Source organism: Carassius auratus, unplaced genomic scaffold (genome assembly GCF_003368295.1).
Source record: "Carassius auratus strain Wakin unplaced genomic scaffold, ASM336829v1 scaf_tig00039390, whole genome shotgun sequence".
Classification (NCBI taxonomy): domain Eukaryota; kingdom Metazoa; phylum Chordata; class Actinopteri; order Cypriniformes; family Cyprinidae; genus Carassius; species Carassius auratus.
In genome coordinates this window covers 12,501-25,000 of record NW_020526508.1, presented here as the reverse complement: position 1 = coordinate 25,000, position 12,500 = coordinate 12,501, and the positions used below count along the sequence as shown (strand labels likewise).

At 34.6% G+C, this 12,500-nt stretch overlaps 2 non-coding genes across 2 annotated transcripts in view; both read left to right on the top strand.

The window, feature by feature from the left end:
- The first annotated feature begins 5,580 nt into the window (after positions 1–5,580).
- LOC113083846 (5S ribosomal RNA) lies at positions 5,581–5,699 on the top strand. Its single transcript, XR_003283461.1, has one exon. It is a non-coding gene; the product is annotated as a 5S ribosomal RNA (ribosomal RNA).
- A 6,769-nt stretch (positions 5,700–12,468) lies between these two features.
- The window catches only part of LOC113083767 (5S ribosomal RNA), a 119-nt gene continuing 87 nt past the window's right edge, over positions 12,469–12,500 (top strand). Inside the window, exon 1 of the ribosomal RNA XR_003283394.1 lies at positions 12,469–12,500. This exon is cut by the window's right edge and continues 87 nt beyond it. This is a non-coding gene — a ribosomal RNA (5S ribosomal RNA).

Below are 12,500 nucleotides of genomic sequence, written 5' to 3'. Positions count from 1 at the left end.
ATTGTTAATTAAAGGAGTGAACTGTGAGATAAAGAAACTGCAAAACAGAGATTATGTTGTCTCTTTCATGCATCTGCCCGTCTACCTTGCTGATGAAGAGATTTTAAATAAACTGGAGGTTTGGGGGGTTTCCCCAATTTCAAAAATAAAGCGGCGTGTTTATCCGGGCACCAGCATTGAGGATGGGACGAGATACGTAAAGGCGCGGTTCCCGAAGGAGGTGGCCTCCCTCCCTTACAGCACAAAAATAGAAACGGCAGAGGGACCACAATATTTTCGGGTGATGCACAGTCATCAGGTTAAGACTTGTCGGCTGTGCATGAGCCCAGACCATGTGGTGAAGGACTGCCCGGAGTTCACGTGCCATAAATGCGAGGAGAGAGGCCATTTCGCGAGAAATTGCAATGCTGTGACGTGCCCGGAGTGCAATTTGGTTTTAAATAAGTGTGAGTGTTGGATGCAGGGTGAGGAGGAGGAGCAGCAGCAGGTGGGCGGGCAGGTGCATGAAAGAGACAACGAGCAGCGAGACGTTGGAGAAGGGGTACGTGGTGAAGGACTGGAATTAAATAAGGATATAGAACAACAGAAAGAGTGTACCGAACCAATCATACAAACACAACAGGATGGGGGAATTTGGACACAGATGGATTTGACAGACAGCTTGCAAAATGCTTTGGATAATGTGGAACTGGTTGATGAAAGGAATAAAGTACTGAGTGATGCACAACAGGAGGGAATTTTATGTACACCGATGGATGTGACGGACAATGTGCAAAAGGAGATGGACGGGATAGAAATTAATGATGCTACAAAAGAGTGTGAACAAGGAAAAGAAAATGAGGAGACGCAGGGGAAATCATCAAAAAGAAGAAGATCTGTAAAGGTAATACCTAATCTTGATACTGCAAGAAAAAGAATGCTTAAAGAAGATGGGATTGAGTGTGCAAATAAGTATGAGCTGCTAAAAGGTTTGGAGGAGATGGACTGAGTTTATGGGTTTTATGCATGTTTTTATATGTTTTATGCTTTTAAGAATTGTCACTTTTAATGCTAGAGGGCTTTCAAATGTAGGAAAATTTGAAAAGGTGAAAGAAATGTGTAAAAGAGAGGATGTGATTTTATTACAAGAAACTAACTGGAGGGAAGAGTACATGACTGGAATAAGAAAAAGGTGGAGTGGAGAGTTTTTTTATAACAATGGTGATGGGAGGCTGGGAAGAGGTGTTGCGATTTTAATAAAAGAAAACTGTGGGGTATCATGTAAAACAATATATAATGACATAGATGGGAAATGTATTGCGGTTGAAATGGAGTATGAGGAGAAAAAAGTTATTGTAGTTAATATTCATGCACCGACTGTAGAAACTGAAAAGAAGGAATATTTTAATGTATTAAGAGATTTTTTAAAAAAGCAAAAAGAAGTTATTATGATGGGTGATTTTAATACAGTTTTCAGTAAATTAGAAATTGGTAAGGGAATGGTTTTTAAAAATGATAAAGGAAGAAAAGAACTGAAATTATTAATGGAAGAAAATAATATGATTGATGTATGGAGAGAAAGAAATGAAGAAAAGAAAGAATATTCAAGGAGGCAATTAGTAGGGAATTTTATGTGTAAGACAAGGATTGATTTTATTTTGTGTACAAGGAACATTGAAGGTTTTATTGGTAACATGAAATATGTAGAATCAAGCTTAAGTGACCATAAACCACTTTTTATACAAGTAGACTGGAGTTCAGTGAAAAGAGGGCCAGGTGTATGGGTTTTAAATGTAGAGGTTTTGAAGAATGAGGAGTATGTGTTAAGTATTAAAGAAATTATTGAAAAAGAAAAGGAGAATGAAATGTACAGTGAAGATAAAAGGATATGGTGGGAAAATGTTAAATATTTAGTAAAAAAATTCACAATAAAGTATTGCAAATTAATACAGATGTGTAAGAGGAAGAAGGAGAGAGAAATAAGAGAAAAATTGGAAAATGAATTAAATGAGAATGGGAAAGATATACAAAAAATAAAATAATTGGAGGGATTATTGAAAGACATGGAAGAGAAAAAATATGAAGGTGCAAGACTAAGGAGTAAAGCTAAATATACGGTGGAGGGTGAAAAATGTACAAAGTTTTTCTTTGATCTAGAAAAAATAAGAGGGAAAGCTGGAATGATTAAAGAAATAAGAGGGGAAAATGGTGTAGTGGTTGAAACAAATGAGGAAATATTAAAAGAAGTAAAAGCATATTATGAAAATCTGTTTAGTACTGAGGGGTTGAAAGAAGAAGAGAAATTGGAGTTACTAAATCAAATAAAAACAACAATAGGAGATGTAGACAAAAAAGACTGTGATGAAGAGATAACAGAAGAAGAGATAAAAAGAGCAATAAGTGAATTAAACAAAAATAAAAGTCCAGGTATAGATGGTTTGGGGAGTGAATTTTATATAGTTTTTAAAGATTTTTTAACCAGTATTTTAAAAGAAGTATATGAAGACATTTTTAAAAAAGAGGAAATGAATCAGAGAATGGGGATGGGATTAATAAAGTTGATATATAAAAGAAAAGGAGATAAAGTAGACCTAAAAAATTATAGACCAATTACAATGCTGAATACAGATTTGAAAATTTTAACAAAAGTTTTAGCCAATAGATTGAAAGAGGTAATGCCAACCATAATTAAAACAAATCAAGTGTATGGAGTAAAAGGGAAAGATATAGCAGATACAACTTTAAGTATAATAGATAGAATAAGATATATGAAAGAAAAAAACAAAAAAGGATATGTTATTAGTTTGGATTTTGAAAAGGCCTTTGATAGAGTGGAGCATGATTATTTATTTGGAATTTTAAGAAGGTACGGGTTTGGGGATAATTTTGTCAAGTGGATTACAATTTTATACAGGGGAGCAATAACAAGAATACAGTGTAACGGTTTTTTAACAGAATGTTTTAAAATTACTAGGTCAATAAGACAAGGATGTCCATTATCGGCGCTTTTATATTCTTTAGTTGCAGAACCATTGGGATTAGCTGTTAAAATAGATGAAGACATAAGAGGGATAAACATTGAAGGAAGTGGGGGAAATGAAAAAATATTTCAATATGCAGACGATACAACAATAATAGTTAAGGATATAGAGAGTGTTAATAAAGTAATGGAAGTGGTACAGATGTTTTGTAGGGGATCAGGAGGCAAGTTAAATGAAGAAAAAACAACATATGTGAGATATGGAGGAGTAAATGCTTTAACTGATTATTTTCATTTTAAAGAAACAAAAGAAATAAGGATTTTAGGTGTTCTAATGGGAAAAGATGAAAGGAATGTTAAAGAAAAAATGTGGGAAGAAATAGTAGGAGGAATTGAAAGAAGGTTAAATTTTTGGAAATTGAGGACTTTAAGTTTAAAAGGGAAGGTTTTAATTTTAAATGTGTTAATGGTGTCAAAGTTGTGGTATGTTTTATATGTGACTGCTATGCCAGTGTGGGTGGAGAAAAGGTTGAAAAAATGTTTTTTAGATTTTTTATGGAATGGTAAACCGTCAAGAATTGCATACAGTACATTAATAGGAGAAGTAGGGAAAGGAGGGATGGGATTAATTGATGTTGAACAGAGAAAAAATAGCTTAAGAGTTAAAATAGTAAAAAAATATCTAGATGATGGTCACAAAGCAGCATGGAAAAAGACAATGGAATATTTTTTAAACAAATGTGGGGATTTTAACATGGGTTTTTATGGATGAAAACTAAGAATTGGATGACAGAGTGCTTACCAGAGTTTTATAGGGAAATGTTTAGTGCCTGGGGAAAATTTTTAGACAAAGTTGAGTATGATCCACATGGGAGAGAAAACATTTTAAATCAACCTCTGTTTTTAAACAAAAACATTTTAAAACAAGACAAAGAATTGTTTTTAAAGAAATGGATGGATGTGGGGATAACAAGAGTGAGAGATGTTTTGTATGAATTTAAAGAAGGGTTTTTACCGACACAATTTATTGTAGATGCAATGGAGGAGGCAAAAGAGGATTACAGTGAACAAGAAATAAAAAATAAATATGAAATCATTAAAAATGCAATACCTAAAGAGTGGATAAAAAGAATAGAAAGTATGGAAGGAGAGCCAAAAGAGAAATATATTCATGTGAAGTTTGGGGAAAAAATGTATGATTTTAAGGAATGTACTGTGAAAATGATTTATTGTGCTTTTAGAGATGATGTTTTTAAAGAGCCGATTGTAAATGGATACTGGGTGCAGAAATTCAAAGATTTAAAAAAAGAGTGTATATGGAGAAACATGACGGGGAAATGTGTGGAAACTAAATTGGAATGTTTGGAGTATTTTATAAGGCATAAAGTGGTTTTTACTGATGTAATTTTAAATAAAATAGGAATGGAAGAAAATGCTCTGTGTAAAGTGTGCCAGGAAGAGGAAGAGGGGATTTTACATATGTTTTTACATTGTAGAGACCTAGAGGACTTTTTAAGGAAATGTAAATGTTTAATTAAAGATGTGACTGAGGAGTGGGATGAAAATATAATGGAATGGAATAGAGTTGTGATGTTTGGTTGGGAAAAAAAGTGTAAAAACAAAAGTTTCATTAATCTGTGTGTAATGCTAATGAAAAGTGCAATATGGGACAGAAGAACTGTGGCTAAAAAAGAAAAAATTGTGTTGGATGTTTGGAGTGTGTTTAAAAGAAAAACAGAATTATATATCGAAAGACTGTATGTGTACTTTAAAGGTGTGAATATGTTAGACTCTTTTTATGATGTTTTTACCCCAAAAGTCTGTTGTGTTTTAAACGATTTAATGTGGAAGTTGCCAGAAAGTGGAAGAGTTTTTTTAAATTATCTATGTAAAGGAAAGAGGTGTAATGTAGAGATGTGTAAAGACGATGTTCTGTATTTCTATTGATTGTGCTTAATCTATTGTATTTTATTGATTGAAATGTCTAAATAAAAAAAAAAAAAAAAAAAAAAAAAAAGGCTATGCCCGATCTCGTCTGCTCCCGGAAGCTAAGCAGGTTTGGGCCTGGTTAGTACTTGGATGGGAGACCGCCTGGGAATACCAGGTGCTGTAAGCTTTTTGGAAACTTTTCACTTAGTATATAATAATTTTGCCAAAAAAAAGAGTCAATGCCGATCTCTGAATATTAGCAGGTTTCGGACTGGTTACTACATGGATGGGAGACTGCCTGGGAATACCAGGTGCTTTAAACTTTTTGGAAAATTTCACGATTTATATAATAATCTTGCCAAAAAAAAAAAAAAAAGTCAATGCCCGATCTCTGAATATTAGCAGGTTTGGGCCTGGTTAGTACATGGATGGGAGACTGCCTGGGAATACCAGGTGCTTTAAACTTTTTGGAAAATTTCACGATTTATATAATAATCTTGCAAAAAAAAAAAAAAAAGAGTCAATGCCCGATCTCTGAATCTTAGCAGGTTTAGGTCTGGTTAGTACTTGGATGAGAGACTGCCTAAGAATACCAGGTGCTTTAAGCTTTTGGGTTTTCTTTCCTACTTATATAGTATACTGGCGATTAGATGGGCTGGTCTTTAAATAGCCCTCTCTTTGCAGCATTTTTCGCTTACAGCCATACCAACCTGGCTATGCCCGGTCTCGTCTGCTCTCCGAAGCTAAGCAGGTTTGGGCCTGGTTAGTACTTGGATGGGAGACCGCCTGGGAATACCAGGTGCTGTAAGCTTTTTGGAAACTTTTCACTTAGTATATAATAATTTTGCCAAAAAATAGAGTCAATGCCCGATCTCTGAATATTAGCAGGTTTGGGCCTGGTTAGTACATGGATGGGAGACTGCCTGGGAATACCAGGTGCTTTAAACTTTTTGGAAAATTTCACGATTTATATAATAATCTTGCAAAAAAAAAAGAGTCAATGCCCGATCTCTGAATCTTACCAGGCTTAGGTCTGGTTAGTACTTGGATGAGAGACTGCCTAGGAATACCAGGTGCTTTAAGCTTTTGGGTTTTCTTTCCTACTTATATAATGTACTGACGATTAGATGGGCTGGTCTTTAAATAGCCCTCTCTTTGCAGCAGTCTTCGCTTACGGCCATACCTACCTGGCAACGCTAGAGTGCTAGCAGGAAGTGAGGTGGCAGTAGTGGGTGAGAGTAGGCTCACCATTGTTGTTTGTAAACCCATTTTTTGTTTAAAGTTAGCTTTTTTTCTGTTTTTCTGTTTTGTTTTTAAGTTCAAACACTTCCCAGCAGCCTAGGCTGTCTGGGGAGGATTTTTATTTTTGGAGGTTTTTTTTTGTTATTTTTTCAAAATTGGACTGATTACATGGAAATGAACAAGGAAATGGCAGGAGAAAGACGCAGAGACTTTGACACGGAAAACACTACAGGACAACGGCTTGGATACAACGAGGCAAAGAAAATGATTATTTATTCAAAGGAAGCAACTGTAATTGTGGATCTGGCAGAGGTGAGAGATGGATCGGTGCAGGATATTATCAAAGAAGTGAATGGAAAAATTGGAGGAGGAAAGATTTTGGCGATAAGACCAAGACAAGGCAAAGAATTCGAGATCACATTATCAAATGAGGAGGAGTGTGAAAAGCTAGAGGATGGACTAAGAATCAAGCAACAATTTTGTGAGATTAGAAAGCTACAAGTAAGAGAATATGTTGTTTCTTTTATGCATTTGCCTGCATATGTTGATGACCAGGATATATTAGATAAATTGGAGGCATGGGGTGTAACTCCCTCAACCAACATTAAGAGAAGAACATATCCGGGTACTGAAATAGCAGATGGTACGAGATATGTAAAGGTCAGGTTCCCAAAGGAAGTTGTATCTCTACCATATAGCAGCAAGTTTGAGACCGCTGAGGGCACACAGTACTTTCGGATTATACACGATCGGCAGGTGAAAACCTGTAGATTGTGTATGGATCCAGGACATGTATTTAAAGATTGTCCGGACTTTATTTGTTACCAGTGCAAAGAGCAGGGGCACTTGGCAAGAAGCTGCAATGCAGTGAAGTGCCCGGAATGTAGGAAAGTGTTGGTGAGGTGTGAATGTTGGATGGGGGAGGGAGAAAATAGTAGTGAACAAGAAACAGATATGGTTGTTAATGTGGGTGGGCAAAAGCAGAGGGAAACCGAGATGGATAATGTTTTAAACAAGGAGATGGAAGATTGTGGACTGGGAGAGGAAAATGAAGAGGAAGAACATCAAGCAGACACAGGAGGAGAGGAAAAAGAAAATGATGGAGAAAAAACAATATCACAAGGGACGGTGCAAAGGACCATGGAAATAAGCAAAGAACAGGAGGAACAAAAAAACAATGAGGAAGATTATCAGGAGGGGAGAATGGAGAGAAAAGGAGAAGAGAAACACTGTGGACTGAGAGAGGACAATGGAGAGAAAGAACATCAGGGGGACACAGGAGAAAAGAAGAAAGAACTAGATGGAGAAATAACAACATCTCAATGGACTGTGCAAAAGACTATGGATATGAGCGAGGAACATGGGGAACAACAAAACGACGAGGGAGGTTATCAGGAGAGGAGAATGGAGAGAAAAGGAGAAGAGAAACGTAGGAAAGAACGAGAAGGAATACAAAGAAGAAGAACTTTAAAGGTAACACCCAATATAGACATTGCAAAGAAAAGATTTTTAAGGCAAGGAATATTAAAAGACAAGGAGGGTTGTGAGAACAGATTTGATGTACTGAGAGATATGGAGCATGACTGAAAAAAAAAAATGAAATGTTTTAATTATTTATTTTATATTGTTTTTATGTTTTTAAGAGTTGTTTCATTTAATGCACGAGGTTTAATGGATGTGGAGAAATTTGAAAATATGAGGGAATTATGTAGAGGGGTGGATGTATTTGTACTACAAGAAACGAATTGGAAAAATTATTGTGTTAAAAGGTTTGAAAATTTATGGGATGGGAATATACATTGTAATAATGGTACAGAGAAAACTGGGAAAGGGGTTGCTATTTTAATAAGAAGAGAGGTGTGTGAAAAAGAAAGTGTGGTGTTTAATGATGGAGCAGGGAAATGTTTAGCTGTTGAAATAGAAAAAGGAAATGAGAGATGTACAATATGTAACATACATGCTCCAAATGAAGAAAAGCAAAAGGTGGAATTTTTTAAAACAATATCTGCAAATGTAAGAATTAATGAAAGGGTGATTTTAATGGGGGATTTTAATACTGTTTTTACAGAATTAGACTTAGCAAGTAATATGGTTTTTAAGACTGATAAGGGAAGGGAGGAGTTGAACAAACTGATGGGGGATTTTAAATTGATTGATGTGTGGAGAGAAAGAAATAGAACGAGTAGGCAATTTTCAAGAAGACAATTTGTTTTAAAAGAACTGAAACAAAGTAGGATTGATTATATTTTATGTACAGAGGAAATGCAAGGGAATATTACTAATGTTTATTATAAACGAGTTGGTCTTAGTGATCATTCTCTCTTATTTTTAACATTAGATTCTTCAAGTGTGAAAAGGGGAGGGGGAGTGTGGGTTTTAAATGCAAAGATTTTAAAGAGTAATGCATATCAGGAAAGTATTAAAGGGATTGTGGAAGAAAGCAAAATTAATAGAATGTATAGGGAAGAGAAAAGAGTATGGTGGGATAGTGTTAAGTGGGAAATAAAGACATTTTCAATAGAATACAGCAAAAATGTCAGAAAATTAGAAAGACAGAAGGAAACCGAATTAACCAAACTCCTGAATAATGAGTTAAGTAAAGTGTCAGAAAGCAATGGAAAAGAGGAAATTGAAAAAATAATAATGCTACAAGATAAATTAAAGGGTAACACTTTAGAATAAGGTTCCATTAGTTAATGTTAGTTAACTATGTTCGTTAACATGAACTAAGCAAGAACAATCCTTCTACAGCATTTATAAGTCTTAGTTCATGTTAATTTCAACATTTACTAATGCATTATTTAAATCAAAAGTTGTGCTTGTTAACATGAGTTAATGCACTGTGAATTACCATGAACTAACAATGAATAACTGTATTTTCATTAACTAACATGAACCAAGATGAATAAATACAGTAATAAATGTATTATTCATTGTTTGTTCATGTTAATTAATACATTAACTAACATTAACTAATGGAACCTTATTCTAAAGTTTTACCAATTAAAGATATTAGAAGAGGAAAAATGTAAGGGTGCAATTATAAGAAGTAAAGCAAAATATGCAGTAGAGGGAGAAAGATGCACAAAATTTTTCTTTAATTTAGAACAAAATAGGCAGAAGGCTAATCTATTGAAAGAAGTCTTAAATAAAAAAGGGGAAATAGAAACTGAAACTAAAGAAATTTTGAAAACAGTAAAGCAATATTACATGGACATGTTTAAGGGACAAGGTATAGGAAAAAATGATGAGGAGTTTTTGATTAAACAAATTAAATCTAAGTTAACAGGTGAGGACAGGATTTTGTGTGATGAAGAAATTAAGGAAGAATAAATAGATATTGCAATTCAACAGTTAAAACCTGGAAAGAGCCCTGGTGTGGATGGTTTGACTAATGAATTTTATAAAACTTTTAGAGAAATGTTAGTGCCAATTTTAAAAGAAGTTTTTGAAGAAATTTTCAAGAAGGGGGTGTTGAGTGAAAAAATGAAGATAGGCATGGTAAAAATGATTTACAAAAAAAGCGGTAATCCAAAAGATCTTAAAAATTTTAGACCTATATCCATGTTGAATACAGATTTTAAAATATTAGCAAAAGTATTAGCAAACAGATTAAAAAAGGTTTTACCAAAAATAATAAAAACAACACAGGCATACGGGGTGCAAGGAAGAGATATAGTAGATGTGGTTAAAAGTATAAGAGACACAATTTATTATATGAAGGAGAAGGGAAAGGGGGGATTTTTAATAAGTCTGGATTTAGAAAAGGCATTTGACAGGGTAGAGCATGAGTTTTTATTTGATGTTCTTAAGGCTTTTGGTTTTGGAGAAAATTTTAGAAAATGGATTTGGATTTTTTACTCAGATGTGTTAACATGCATAAAATGCAATGGTTTTTTAACGGATTGTTTTCAACCAACAAGGTCGATCAGGCAAGGATGCCCACTGTCTGCCTTACTTTACTCTCTGGTAGCCGAGCCACTTGGTTTGGCTATTAAGGCAGACAGAGAAATCAAAGGAATACAAATAAAGAACCATTTCCAAAGAGAAGCAGTGTATCAGTATGCAGATGATACAACCTTGTTGGTAGAAGACATCCAAAGTATTGATAGGGCAATGGGGATTTTAGAAAGATATTGTAAAGGGTTGGGAGCCAAAGTAAATGTGGGGAAAAGTGTGTGTATGAGGATTGGCAGAGTAGAGGAAATACCGCAGCATATACAATTCAAGGAGGAAATGCAGCACATCAAGATTTTGGGGTTGTGGGTTGGTATTGATTCTAATAAGGCAGACACTTTGAATTGGGAAGGTGTTTTAAATGGAATTGGAAAAAGACTGAGATTTTGGCAAATTAGAGATTTAAAGCTAAGGGGGAAAGTTTTAATTATAAATTCATTGATGCTGTCGAAAGTCTGGTATGTGTTGGGAGTAACCCCATTGCCTCATCTGTACTACAAAAAAAATGAAAGAATTGGTTTTAAAGTTTTTATGGGGAAATGGAAGGGCTAAGATTGCATATGATACATTACTTGGAAACATAAAGGAGGGAGGATTGGGACTTTTAGATCCATTTTTAAGAATGAGAACGCTGAGAATTAAAACAGTTCAGAAGTTTCTAGAGAGCAAAAGTGATGTAATTTGGAAAAGAGTCATGGAATATTACCTGGAAAAATGTAATATGGGATGTAATGTTTTATGGATGAAAATGAAAAGCTGGATGTTAAAAGGTCTGCCATGTTTTTATGTGGAGGTTTTGGAATCATGGGGGGAATTTTTAGAAAATGTACTGATTTTACCTAAAGGAAGGGCCCAGCTTTTAGAACAACCATTGTTTTTAAATCCGAATATCATAAGGGACGGTAAGGTCATGTATTATAAAGAATGGTGGGATTGTGGTTTGAGACAAATAAAAGATCTATTGTATGAGGTGATAGAGGGTTATGTACCTTTACAGGCAGTTGTGGATGCATTGAGAGAGGGGGGCAAAAGGGCGTGGAGAAGGAAGTTAGAAGGACAATATGAGGATTTAAAGAAAGCGATACCAAAGGACTGGATTGAAAGAATTGAAAACTATGAGAGTGGGGATGAGAATGAATTTCCAGATGTATTTTTTAAAAGGTTAAATGGGGAAAACGTTCATTTTAATTTATGCAAAGTAAGGAATGTGTATAGTATTTTTAGGTCTATCGCTTTTACAAAACCAGTAGCTTTGAACTACTGGAAAGAAAGATATGATGACTTAAATGAAAATGAAATTTGGGGAAACGTGAGGTTGAAATATATGGAACCAATTTTAGAGAATTTTAATTATTTATTGAGACACAATTGTATATTAACAGAGATGAGATTACATAAAATAGGAATTCAAAATGATGCAAAGTGTAAAGTGTGTATGAAAGAAAAGGAAGGACTGTTACATCTGTTTTTTTATTGTGAAAGGTTAGATGATTTTATGAGAAAAATGAAGGAAATTGCAAAAGAAATTTTGGAGGGGAAGTATGATGAGGACCAAAAGAAGTGGGAAACAATGTTTTTATTTGGTCATAATGACTGTAATATGTATACCTTTAATTTATATGTAACAATAGCAAAGTATGTAATATGGTTGAGAAGAAACATGGCGAAATATGATGGGAAAAATGTTGATGTGTGGATAATCTTTAAAAACAGGATGGAATACTCTGTGAGACTGTTATGGAATTATTTCTCAATGGAAAACAAAGAGGATGAATTTATAGAAATGATTGTAAGAGGGAATCCAATGTTGGAAATGAAAGAAAATGGTGTAAACTGGCTATGGGGGAAATATGAATAATAATGTCATGGATTGTAACTGTATGAAACAAATTAAATGAATGTAAATTTTTTATAATAAAAAAAAAAAAAAAATCTCGTCTGCTCTCCGAAGCTAAGCAGGTTTGGGCCTAGTTAGTACTTGGATGGGAGACCGCCTGGGAATACCAGGTGCTGTAAGCTTTTTGGAAACTTTTCACTTAGTATATAATAATTTTGCCAAAAAATAGAGTCAATGCCCGATCTCTGAATATTAGCAGGTTTGGGCCTGTTAGTACATGGATGGGAGACTGCCTGGGAATACCAGGTGCTTTAAACTCTTTGGAAAATTTCACGATTTATATAATAATCTTGCAAAAAAAAAAAAAAAGAGTCAATGCCCGATCTCTGAATCTTAGCAGGTTTAGGTCTGGTTAGTACTTGGATGAGAGACTGCCTAGGAATACCAGGTGCTTTAAGCTTTTGGGTTTTCTTTCCTACTTATATAATGTACTGACGATTAGATGGGCTGGTCTTTAAATAGCCCTATCTTTGCAGCAGTCTTCGCTTACGGCCATACCAACCTGGTTATGCCCGA